Genomic DNA, 12,934 nt, shown 5'->3' with positions numbered 1-12,934 from the left:
GAATTGATTAAAATAAAAAAGATTGAATTGAGCATGTGAAGATTTTGATTTGCTAAACGATCACTAGAATTCTTTCCTGACTCTCTATCCTCTCAAACAGGAGGAGTCTCGGTCAATGAACCTGGGATTCTGGGTCTGTACAGGGGATGTTTCAAGGCAGGAGGCAGGAAGCATGAAGCATGAAGAACCCCAGGAAAGCAGGCTAGGCGATAGGGAGAGAGGAGAAGACAAAGTCTGGAGAAAGTCCTTGAGCCACAGGGACCCAGAACAAACATGGCAGAGGGAAACAGGGATAAAGAGTTACAAATTTATTCATTTAACAAGTATTTGCTGAGAACTTACTATGTGCCAAGCCCTGTTCTAGGCCAGGGAACAAAACCAGCTGCTCTCACAGAGCTTACATTCAGGTAGCTTATAAATGTTTAGAAAATGTGTGGTGATTTCTGGAAGCCAAGATGGGTTCCCTCAGACCTCATGGGTCAGAACCTTTCCCTTCCTCCCTCCTTCTCTTTCATGCGTTAACTGTCAACTAGTTAATTGTGGAGTTGTTAAGTCGGTAGAGAAGGGGAATTGTTTCCTCTGTGACACCACTGATTTCCTGTGGGAATTGGAAGGAGAGGCTAGGAATCGAGGAGGCACTGTATTTGGAGAAGGACACACAGTGGGGGCTGGAGATTGAGCCTCTTTGTCACCACCAGGACTCTGATCTGGCTCGCCTAGGGCATGGCTGACAACAGAGCTCAGAAGCTGACAGGATTGTTCAGAAGTAAACCCAAGCAGCCTTACTCTGAAAAGACCATTCAACATTGGTGGTTTAAAAGGAAACAGGGCAAGATTATACAGAGGGCCAGAAAGAATGGCTCAAAGTTTTAGAATCACAAGAAGCTGGAAGATGTACATGGAACAGAGGCTTAATCCACGGGACTAAGGAGACAGGAAGAGTATTCAGAAAAATGGTAGAAAACGGGCAAGAATTCTGAAGTCAGAAAGACCCACGCTGTGGTCCCATCTCAACTGATTGTCAGTCTAATTAGTCCTCAGTTTTCTCATCTGTCAAATGGGGATAAGAATCGGCCCCATTGCCAAAGGGCAGAATGAGGTCATAAGACCAACCTTGAGGGGTGTAGTGAGCACTCAATAACTGGCAGTGACCATCGTTTTTGTGGTCACAATTGTGATGAAGTCATATTCTCCTGGTGGGCAGGGTCGTGCCTGACTATGTGTGTATCCCTTAGCACAACACAATACCCAGCATGTGAGGCACACAGGAAGGCTGGAAGGGAAGTCAGGGCATCTGCATCTTGGGGATGGTGGGAGAAGGACAGATTCACCGGGAAGGTGCAGGGCCTGCACGCAGGATGCGGCCCCCACATGTCAGCTGTTAGTACTGAATTAGGAGCGGCAACGATGGAGCCTGGCTTCGACCCCAGGACTGCACGGCCCAGATCCCCGCACTGGCCACCCCACCATTTCTGTGGGCCAGGGAAGGGAGGAGGCACGAAGGTCAGGCTGGGGAAGTCTGATCCCAAGCTAAGTTGGGGGAGCACTTAGCTACTTGAACCCCAGAAAACAACACAAATAACTAGTAGGAACTTTAAATTTACGAGGCATTTCCTTTTACCTCATCTCATTTATGTGAGATTGGCAATGCAGACCTTGTTATTACCCCCCAAGTGGAGACAAGGACCCTGGGGCTCGGAGGCCGAGTGCCTGCTTGAAGTCCATACAACTTAAAATCGCAGATCCGACCTGAGCCAGGGGACCTTTATAAAGTAGAAAGATGTGACTGGGCCAGCCCAGCTCTGCAGGGGCCTTTCAGCATCAACGTTCTGAAATGCCATCATGTTCTCTTTGCTGAGAGACATCACAGGCCAGGCTGCCTCTGTGGCCCATCCCAGGGATCTTAACAACTTGGGAAAGGACTTTTGGAGAGGGCAGAAGCCCCAACAGGAAGGTACTGAATGCTTCTCTGTGCTGGGCACTGCACTGTCCGTGCTTACCGTCGCCCCCGGCTAAGTAGAGAGGACACAGTAGCCCCCATTCACAGAAGAAGAGACTGAAGTTCACAGTGGTCCCACAGAATTCAAAGGAGTATAACAGGGAATTTCAGGAGTAAGTGAGCCAGAGGGGCAGTATTTTGGGAAAGGAGGCTTTGGAGACTATCCCTTCACCCACCTTGGGCACACTTGTGGGACACTGGGTCCTTGGCACAGGTGCTCCTGTGCTGGGATGCTGCCATTCTTGGCCAGCATCTCCTCCCCCTGGCGCCTGTGGCTTCCACCAGAGGGAGAGGTGCTTCCTGGTTCATTCAGATTTGCTGCGGGTGCTGTCGTGTCCCTCTCAGTGTTTACAACGTTGTCTCTGAGACGAGAGCCTCAAGCCTCCAGCACGGTCCCCCAGGAGCAGGGAGCAAGGAGACATCGAAGATGCCTGACCAGCTGCTGGCCCCAGGCTGACCCCCATGACCCCAGAGTGATCACAGGGAGACAGTCCTGTGGTGGGCCCAGGACCACCAACGATGCAGCCAGGACAAGGGCAGTGATGGAGCCAAGGGGGAAACTAGGGGAGGATCCCTCAGGCCCGTGGTCCCAGTCCTGGCTCCACACAGGTGCTGAATAAATAAATGCCCACTGCTGACATGCGCAGTAACCCAGACACTGGCTACCATCTGCCGAGCACTTTACAAACGTTTCCCCATGTATCCTCTCAACAGCTCTTGAGGTAGTTTCCTTTACCAGCCAGGTTCTGTAGCTGAGGAAACTGAGGCATGCAGCGGAGGGACCGTTAATACTCCCTGTCACCTGGGAAGTGACAGCAGCAGGACGGTGATCCAGGTGGGCTGGCCTTCAGAGTGCTTATCTCACTCTGCCGCCCTGGACTGAAGCCCACCCGCATTCCCTCCATGACTTTATTTATATCAGTGTCTGGGGTCAGAAATCCTTGTGGGACACAAGAAACACAGAGAGACAAGTGAGGTAAGGATTGAGTGTTTCCAGCGTTGGTGAGTAGATCACCCCCCAGTGTTCCCACCCCGGCTCCACTCTCCACTCTCCCGGCATCACCATCAACCCACAGCACATTAGCATTAGGGCTCTTCCAGCCACGAGGGAAGGAACTTGCCCAAGACCGGGCACCGCCTCCTCGAGGTGGGGTGGTAATGGTGTAGGTGGTATCTCTTGAGGCCCAGCCATCGTTTCAGCAAGACTGATCATAATGGCGATTAAACTCCAGGGACAAATCATAGAATCCTTGAGCTGGACAGAGGTCTTTCTTTCCAGTCCCTGTCTCTGTCCATTTTTTTTTTTTTTGCACAATTTTCCCAACTACTATTGGGTGGATCCACATGAGATTGCTAATATTCAACTATTTTTGACCAACAAAAAATGGCAGTTTCATATGGCCCAACTTAATACCTGAGAGGGTCACACTGATCCAAAAAAATTTTTCTGGAAAGCCCCTGATTGGAAGTCTGAAATCAGACTCTACTCTGAGTCTTTGCTCACCCAGCTGACTTCTTGACACAGTGTTCTCCAGAGCCAATTGTGTTGTGAGTAGCTGGGTCACGGTCCTACAGGGGGTACAAGACTGGATGTCTAAAGCCACGGTGGACAATTCACCCAACCTTCCTGAACCTCAGTTTCTTCATCTGTGCCTTCTCATAGGGTTTCTGTACCATTACGCACAATGAGACATGTCAAGCATCTGGCTCCATGCCAGGCTCCCGGTGAGTGCTCTTCAAGGGTGTGTTGGGTGAATCTGAGTCACCACGAACAATGTTCAACTCAGAAGATGCATGCCCCAGAATGGACATATTGGCATCGATCACCGCCACCCCAACTCTCCAGCTGGGGGACACCTGCAGTTTCCTGAAGCGATTGCTGGTTACTGCCTGTGTCCACTCTAGCCTTTCTCCATCCATCTCCTTTGCCCACTCCGATCTCTTCTACCAGCCTGCATGGATGTCTTGCCAGAGGCCTCACAAACATGTCTGACCTCCGGTGGGGCTCCAGGTTGAGGAGACTGATGCCCTCTAAGACACACCCCCACGACCCACCCAACCTTCCCTAACCTCCCCCCAAACATCCCCACACCAAGACACCTACACCTCCAACACACCCATCCCTCCATGAAACTCCACTCCCCAAAGCTCACCATGTGCCCATGACACACCCACCACTCTTTGATCTTCTTCCTGAACCCTGGGACAGGGTTCCCAGCACTTTTAGTCGCCTTGGGAAATGATCCCAGCGGAACGGAGCACAGTCACCAAAGGCCTCTGGGAGAGCCAAGGAGTTGTCCATGTTTCCTCAATCAGTTCCTCTGTCTTGATCGGCATCTTCAGCCGCTAGGGGGCGCTAGGTAAGGACTTTCTCCATGCTGGCCTTGCACTCAGCATTGCCAGTAACCTCAGGAGATGGAGTGGCTACAATTTGCACAAGAGGAAACTGAGGCACAGGGAATCTAGGTAAGTTGCCAGTGATTGCTTGGAGGTTGGGCCCAGGCACAAGAGATTAGGGGAACTCGGCCTTTCCAGCTCTGACGGTCTAAAGGCCCCCTCTATGCTGAAGCCTGCAACAACTTTCCCCACCTGCAAATGACATCACAACCTGTAAGAAAGCTGTAGTTTCATGACCAAGTAGGGATGGAGCTAGGAACAGGGGTCAAGTTTCTGAAAATCCAGGTAACTTTTCCAAATTCCTGCTCCCTAAGCCCATGAAGGGGTTTTGTCCAGAATTTTCCAAAAATTTCCAAAGCTCCCTAAATCCCAAGCTCCCTCACATTTCCCCGAGACGCCACACAACAGACTCCTTCTCCTGTTCAGTTATACCAACCCTTTCTAGTGGGGTAAAGGTGAGCTTGACTCACAAAAGCTCTGCGGTGGGAAGTTGATCTTAAAAGTAAGATTTTCCCAGGGCGCCTGGGTGGTTCAGTCGGTTGAGTGTCTGACTTTGACTCGGGTCATGTTAGGCTCTGTGCTGACAGCTCAGAACCTGGAGCCTGCTTTGGATTCTGTGTCTCCCTCTCTCTCTGCCCCACCCTGGCTCTCGCTCTGTCTGTCTTGCTCTCAAAAATGAGTTAAAAAAAAAAAAGTAAGATTGTCCTGATACTTTCAGGGATATAAAGTCACTTGAGGAAGGAGGCTAATGGAATTGCCAGGCAATTGCTTTCCAAGTAGAAAGCACGTTCTACAGTTTTCCAGAGGTTCTTGGAAGACTTAGGCACATTGTTTCCTCAAATACTCAGAAGTATCTCCCCTGCAGTCTCGTTACTCTGGTTTGGCCAATCCTATTTTTTTCAAAGAAGGTACCAAAGAAACTTTACCTTGGCTGGCCATGATTATAAATATAGTTGGGAGAACCCTAAAAGATCATCTAACCTTTCCTCTTGACTTTACAAATGAGGAAGCTGAGGCTCAGAGATTGGCACAAATGAGGGTGGTAGTGATGGTGGTGATGATGATGATACCACAGTTCTTGATACCCATTTACTTGACACCTAAGGGCATGATGTACATCGATTCCTCCTTTACTCCCACAGGTACTTTTATTATACCTATTTTACAGATGGAAAAACCGAGGCTGGCAAATGGCACGGCCGAGGTTCAGGGAGGCCTGTCAGGTCTCTGATCCTGGGAAGTGTTCTTTTCACCCCAGTCACTCCCTCAAAAATTCTCAATTAGCTGGGCTAAGTTTAATGACATTTGTGTGAGCCACCCCCCATGGAGAGGGTCCCTCACTAACCACTAAGGATAAGGAGGCAGAATGAGTCACTTCTGGGGTGTGAGGCACCTGGGGGCGACCCAAGGCTGGAACTGATGAAGTCAGCTGGGAGCCCCTTTCTGGACAGAAATCCCTTCAGTGGCCCAGGTCCAAATCCTGATTCTGTCACATGTTTGTTGGTGGCCTTGGTCACTCATAGGTCTGAGTGTTTCCTCATCTGCGATGTGGGCACCCCGGTACCTGTTAGTGTGGTGTAAATATTAAGAAGAAAACAAAGTATGCTCCTTGCCTAACGCAGTGGCTGGTCTGTAGTAGGCATATACGATCAGTGTTAGGTGCTGTTACTGTTATAGGAAGAGAGGGCTGTCTGAAGAATGTCACAGGGATGTCACAGTAGTAGAAGGCGGAGATGCCGGTGGTCGGAAGTTGTTCCCCTACCCCCACCCCATTAGCAAGCCGCCCTGGGCTGAGAGGTGGGGGCTCCTCACCGTCCGGCAACGCCAGTCTACCGCTTGTGACGTGCAGTCTCTGGACCTCCCACCGGCCTCGCTCAGTGCTGGCCCGATAAGCCGATAAGCCACGTGATGGCACATGAAAGGCGTGGTGCGGGGCTCGGAGGCCGGTGATAACCTGGTGGAGGGTGCTATCTGGAGAGGAAATAGGCTGGGGCTGGGTTGGGGGGCGGGTAGGTAAGTGAGGCCCAACATCAGGAGGCCGCTTACAGCCCCAGGGCGGGACCCAACCCCAGGGGTCATGTCATCCATTCTCTGCCACCAGGCACAATTGCACCGAGCAATCCATCACTGACCTCTGCCTGTCTTTTTTTTTTTTTTTTTTTTCTTCCTCCAAATGCATTAATGCATTCTCATACTAAAAGTTTGGAGCAGTTCCGAAGGACAGGATGAAACGCCAAGTTCCCTCCCTTATCCGCCTTTGTCCTATTAACCACACCCCGCCCCTGGAAGGTCACACAGGGCTCTGTTGGGTGGGTACCACTTGGATCCCCTTGCCACACCTCTACATACACATAAATGTGTGTGTGATAAATGTAAAATCGTATGTGTGTAAAATCATGCCACGTGTGTTTTCCTCCGCCTCTCTCCCCCCCTTGACGTGTCTTGGACGATTTTCCTTATCGGTGCCTATAGAAGTGCCTTGTTCATTTTGATGACACGACAGTAGTCCACGAAATACATGTGCCGCAATTTACTTACATCTTCCACCGTTGTACCTTTACGTGGTTCTCAGTGTTTGCTGTTGGCAAACCTGTTGCCATGAAGGGGATCGTACGTATATGTTTGGGAACAAGAGCATGTTTGGGAGGTGGATAAACTTTCTGGAAGGACAACTGCTCCATCACGGAGTAGATGCATCTCAGATTTGGGGTGTTACTGCCAAACACGCTCCCCAAAAAGGCTTTATCAGATTCCACTTCCAGCAACACTTGATGAGGGTAACCCTTTCCCCGTGACTTCACCAGCATTATTGGAATTAGCAGTATTTCCATGTTGTCATTCAGAAGGTATTGCACTGCCATTCAAATTGCGTTTTTCCACGTACTGCTGCGATGGGGCGCATTTTCCTATGCTTATTAGCTGTTTGGAGTTCTCCTTTGGTGCAGTTCCTTCCCGGGTCTTACCATTTGTCCATTTGTTTCCAGTTGTTTAGAATGGGGAGAACTCCTTAAGTGTTCTTTGCAGTAATGCTTTTGATATGGGTACCACAAGTGTTTTCGCCTGTCTAATGCTTGCTTTGAACTCCTTCGCCTGTCCTGCATGAGGTTCTCCTCTGTATCTTACGTTTCTGGATGCTTAACCCACATTTCATCTGCGGGAATCTGGTAAAAATATTAACAGTTACCCTTCTATTGAGTTCCCATTGCATGCAGGCTTCCCGTGGAGGGACTGGGGAGCCACCGACTCGTCCACTCCAGGCAGGGCCTCTGACTAGTGGATGCACTTGACGAGCTGGAATCGGCCACCCAGCTGAGCAGGACTTGAGGCTCCAGAGGTTTGACCCCTGTGTTCTTTTCTCCCCAGTCTCAGACTCCTTGTCAAATATGGCTCAAACCATCCTTGCCTAGCCCAGAGGGAGCATGTTTTGACTTATCCATTACTATCTATGGGATGTGAGCAAAGAGCAAGATGGCAGCTTGTCCCTGTTCATTCATATATTTGACAAATAACCATTGTGCACTTTCCAATTCCAGGCCCTGTGCCAGGAGCTGGGGACATGATGGGAAAAAGAATAGCCCAGCTCAAGAGAGGGGACAGTCTAGACAAACCGTTCTTTATTTGCTTTATCATGTGTTTCCTCACTGAATAAGTATGTGTGAATCACCTGGGATTCAGGTGCGGTGCATGGGGTGGGTTGGGCCTGCTGTTTAATGCTAAGAACTAGAAATGAGTAAGATGATGTCATCAGACGTCACATAGGAGCCTTGGAAGTAAGAAAGAAACAACACGGAGAATGATACCAATGATGAAAAGCGTGCGCAATTCTGTGATTACATCTCCTCCCGGGGGCCCTGGTTTGGTTAGTTACGTGTGTAGGCATGTCCATCCATGCACACACACGTACACACCCTCATATACACACCTCACCCTCTTGTCCAGTCTCCCGAATGGAAACACACATTCTGTTTGCTGTCTGGAGAGCAGAGGGCATGGCCTAGGCTCTGTCTGTACAAGGTCAGGTCCTGGTGGTTCACGGGAAAAGGCCATTCAGTCCAGAGCAATGAGCAGGAAGCTAATTTTAACCAAGAGATGCAGAGCGACCTTGGCACAGAAGGAAATGCCTCCAAATCTCCAGCAGAGAAGCCCCCAGATGGTACCCTTGCCCTCCTAGAAGACATCAGGCTGAGATTAGGGAACTCCTTTACCCTCCTGTCTCCCCATCTTCCCAGGCCGTGCTGTCAGCTCATGGAAGCAGGCCCTCTCCACCTCATCAGTCCTCAGTAATCTGCCTTCAGACCCCTTGGGACTGGCTCCCATCAACCCCTGTCATCCTGTGCTGCCCACAGGGACCTGGTGGCCTAGGGGCCAAGTTGCTGATTGCAGATGGAGGCAGATGGGATGGGGATGGGCAGGCTGGGCTCCCACACTGGCTCTCAGGTGACCCCAGGGAAGATGCTGTCTGGCCTGAGCCTTGACAGGAGCAAGGGAGTGTGCATATTTTGACATCCTACTGCATGCACGACCCTGTACCCAAAGCTTTATCTATATTATCTCAGTTCATATGTTTGTGGTATGTTTGTGCCATTTTAAGGATGATGACACGGAGGCTCAGAGAGTTTGGATAATTTGTTAGAGGAGTAGAGCCAAGAGGTAAAGTGAACACACTGCCTGATTCCTCCAAAGCCTCTTTGTCTACAACACGATTTGCAACTGTCAAGGAAGAGAGGTCAAAGGGCTATGGGCAAAGCCCCCACCAGTGGGTTCTGGAGCCCATTCCAGCTCTGCCTTCAGCTTGTGGTGTGGCCGGTGGCCTTCAAAGCCTTAGCTCCCTCCCTCTGCTAAGGAATTCTCGCTGGGGGAGGCTCTGCAGAGAGGCTGATCTGGGCTCGAGTCTCAGCTGTGTGAGCTTGACAGATGACCTCACCCCTCAGAGCCTTGGTTTTCTCATCTACAAAAGGGACCAGCAGTAGAACCTACTTCCGAGGGTTGTCTTGTGGGCTAAATGAGTTTGTGCGCATAGAGCGTAAGTAGAGCGCCCGACACATAACGAAGGTAGGTGATGTTGCTACCACCATCCTCGGTTGTGAGCGTGGTGATGTGAGATTTCAGCTTCTGTGGACGAGGGCGTATTTAAGAGTTCTTTCGGGGTAGGTTCTTGTCCTACTCATCGCTATATCCCTACACGGTCAAGAGATGACCTGAGGTCACTAGGTCCCTACAGGTGCCAGTTAGACATTTTCCATGTGCACCCACCCCTCTGCCCACAAAGTCAAACTTTCCCCCATTATCTTCTGGACATTCCCCGATGGCTATTTTTAGGTCTTCGGCTGATGTCAGGCAGAGTTGTTATGCTGTGAATCATCAGCACATTTCCTGACCTCATGCATGGGGACTCTGGCCACCTCACCTCTCCAGGGACGGCAGTTACTGTCGCAAGTATGAGAACCCATTAAGCCCAGTGGCCTCAGAAGTGCCAGATGTTTCTCTTCCCTGCTTCTTTTCCACCGGACATTCACAAAACCTCCCTGTCATCCTCTCCGAACGGTTTGCTTAACCTTATTAAAAGGGTTGCCCCGTGGGGGCCACTCCACAGGCCCTGTTCCCCACTTCTCAAGAGCACTTTTAATCTCAGTGCATTTGCTGGGTCCCTCAAGTGCTGGGCACAGAGCCAGGGGCCCAGGATTTGTGCTCCTGCCCCTCCACTCTCTAGTGCTGTGATGGTGAGTGACAGGCCAGCATCGCTGCCTTCCTCCTGTCCTGAACAAAGAGAAACGACAGCAAACACCCAAGGCAACACAGAGACAGGACACCCCTTGGTACAGTGGCAAGTGCTGCACCCGTTCATGTGAGTAGCTGTTTTGAAGGCCCTGTGCTCTGTTCCATGACATAAGTAGCTATTCTGGCATGGCCAAGGAATGCAGTTTTCCAGGGAACCAGGGAACCTGATTTGGAGAATTCTCAGTAAGGATTTCTAATTTTCAGAAAACCCTGGAGTAAACGAACTTCTGTCTACCAGGAAGCTGAGGGCGTTTGGGTGGACAGAGAAAGGACCTGGCCAAGTGTCTGGAGGGCTGGGCCCTGGTGTACGGGCCCTGTCTGGCTATGGGCCCTTAACGAGGCTTCAGTGTCCATGTGTGAGATGGAGAGGGTGGACAGAGCGTTAGACTAGATGGCTGATCTGCGAAACAACTTGAGAGCCGCACTGTGTTCAAACAACCCTTGTAACGCAGCTGAACGGTGAAACAGATGCAAGAGGGGCCAGTGCCTGAAGTGAGTGGGTGGAGCCTTCTCGACTCCCACCTCCATCCCACTGTGAGCTTCCGACTCCTGAGACCCCAGCATAGATCCCCAAGGCTCCAAAAGGGGCACCGCTTGAAACATCTAGACCAGATTCTTTCTGGAAGCACGGTTAAGTGATGAGTCCTCACTCCATCATTTATCAGCTGTGTGGCCTTGGGCCAGTTATTCACCCTCTCCGTGCCCCAGTTTCCTCATCTATGAAATGAGGCTCACAGGACCTACCTTTCCAAGTTGTGACGGCGGTTTAGACCCAATAAATGTTGACTGATCATGAAGGTCTTATTCAGCTAAGCTTCTAGACATAGTATCAAGGGAGGCTCTTTATTCCAGAAGAATTTAAGAGCTCAGCTTGGCCACAGGGTGCACCGGCAAAACTTTCAGAGGTCCCGGTGTCCGTCACCTTCCCCGATCTGCCTGGGGTCACGGTGGTGGCTGCCTTCTGCTCTCTCCTCGTCACCTCTGTGCTTGAGCGCCCCAAACTGGACATGGTTCTTTCTGGTGACGACTGAGATGCTGTGTGTCACGCAAATCCTTGTGAGCGCTGCGAGGCAGAGGCCTGAGCACGTGCCCACCAGAGTGCAGGCCCACCTGGAGACGTCTGGTGAGAGCCTTTGACAGGTTCCAGGAGCCCCTGAGGTGGTGCTGTGTGTGTGTTGGGGTGTTGGGGGTGGGGGATCACCCAGGGGGAAAGCTGAAAGACTTTCCTCGGAATAGAATCCTGTTCCCCGCCCAGGCACCTCCACCCAGCTGGGACCTCTCAGCCAGGCCCACGAAGCCCCTTCACTCCCAGCGCCCATTGGGAGACAGCAGAAGCATCGGCCTGAAGAGGTTTGTCATGAGCACATACTGGGGAAAAACACACCCCTAGAAACTCAGAATCCCCTGAGGGTGTCTCCGAGAGCGCTGGGGTTCTGCGGGGCCCAACGTCGGAGGAATTTGGGTTATTGCTGTTAAATAGCACTATTCGCCTGACACCTGCTAGGAGGGCGATGTTGAAACAGCAGAAGATATCAATGCGAGAAAACGGGACCCCTTGTGCGCTGCTGGGAACGCACGGCAGTGCAGCTGCTACTCAAAACAGTAGGGCAGCTCCTCAAAAACTTCAAAATAGAACTGCTCTCTAAAGACCGAAGACAAAACAATACATTAAAAACAGGGGAGGAAAAAAGAAAACTAGAACTGCTCTCTGATCCAGCCCTACGTCCTGAGGAGCTATTTGTCCACTCACGTTCAGAGCAGCATTACTCGTAACAGCCAAAAGGCAGAAACGGCACCAGTGTCCCTCCACAGACGAATGAATGAACAACGTGCGGTATTTACAACACACGGTGGAATAGCATTCAGCCTGAAAAAGGGAGGACGTTGTGATGCAGCCTACAGTGTGCAAGATGGCCCTGGGGGAGGTTCTGCTGAGCGAGCTAAGCGGGGACGCAAAAGGACGCATGCTGTGTGATTCCATTTACGTGAGGGACCTAGAGACAGAAAGGAGAATGGGGGTCGCCAGGGGCTGGGGGAGGGGGAATGGGGAGTTGGGGTTCACTGGGGACAGAGCTTCAGTTTGGGAAAATGAGCAAGTTCGGGAGCCGGGCAGTGGTGACGGCTGCACCACACCTAGTGTGGTTGACGTCTCTGAACGGTTCACTTAGAAAGGTCTACAGGGGTAGGTATATTTTATGCTACGTGTTTTACCACAATTAAAAAAAAAAAATTGACAGCATGAGCCCTGAGGAGACTTGAATAGCACTTTGAAAGTACCTCAAAGAAATGTGGTAGAAACTTTTATAAAATACATCATTAAGGACAGGTTTCTCTTTTGTGGAAATCCGGACTATCATATATGAGTTTGCTTAAAGCTGGCCCACAGTGGTGTGCCCGGCTGGCTCAGTCAGTAGAGTGCAACTCTTCATCTCAGGGTGGTGAGTTCGAGCCCCAGGTTGGGTGGAGAGATTACTTAAAAATAAAACCTTAAAAAAAACCCTGGGGGGGGCTCAGTCAGTTAAGCGTCCAACTCTTACTCTTGGCTCAGGTCATGACCTCACAGTTCACGTGTTTGAGCCCAGCATGGGGCTCTGTGCTAATGGCATGGAGCCTGCTTGGGATTCTGTCTCTCTCCTTTTCTCTGCCCCTCCCCCACTTGTGCTTTCACTCCAAATAAATAGATAAATAAATAAATAAATAAATAAAGCTCTTCCACTGGTATTCCAACTTAGCTTTGGATCTTACTTATTTGTAGCTGGG

This window comes from Acinonyx jubatus, chromosome B1 (assembly GCF_027475565.1).
Source record: "Acinonyx jubatus isolate Ajub_Pintada_27869175 chromosome B1, VMU_Ajub_asm_v1.0, whole genome shotgun sequence".
NCBI classification, from domain to species: Eukaryota; Metazoa; Chordata; class Mammalia; order Carnivora; family Felidae; genus Acinonyx; species Acinonyx jubatus.
The sequence above is the reverse complement of the archived record's forward strand: the minus strand, read 5'-3'. Positions refer to the sequence as shown.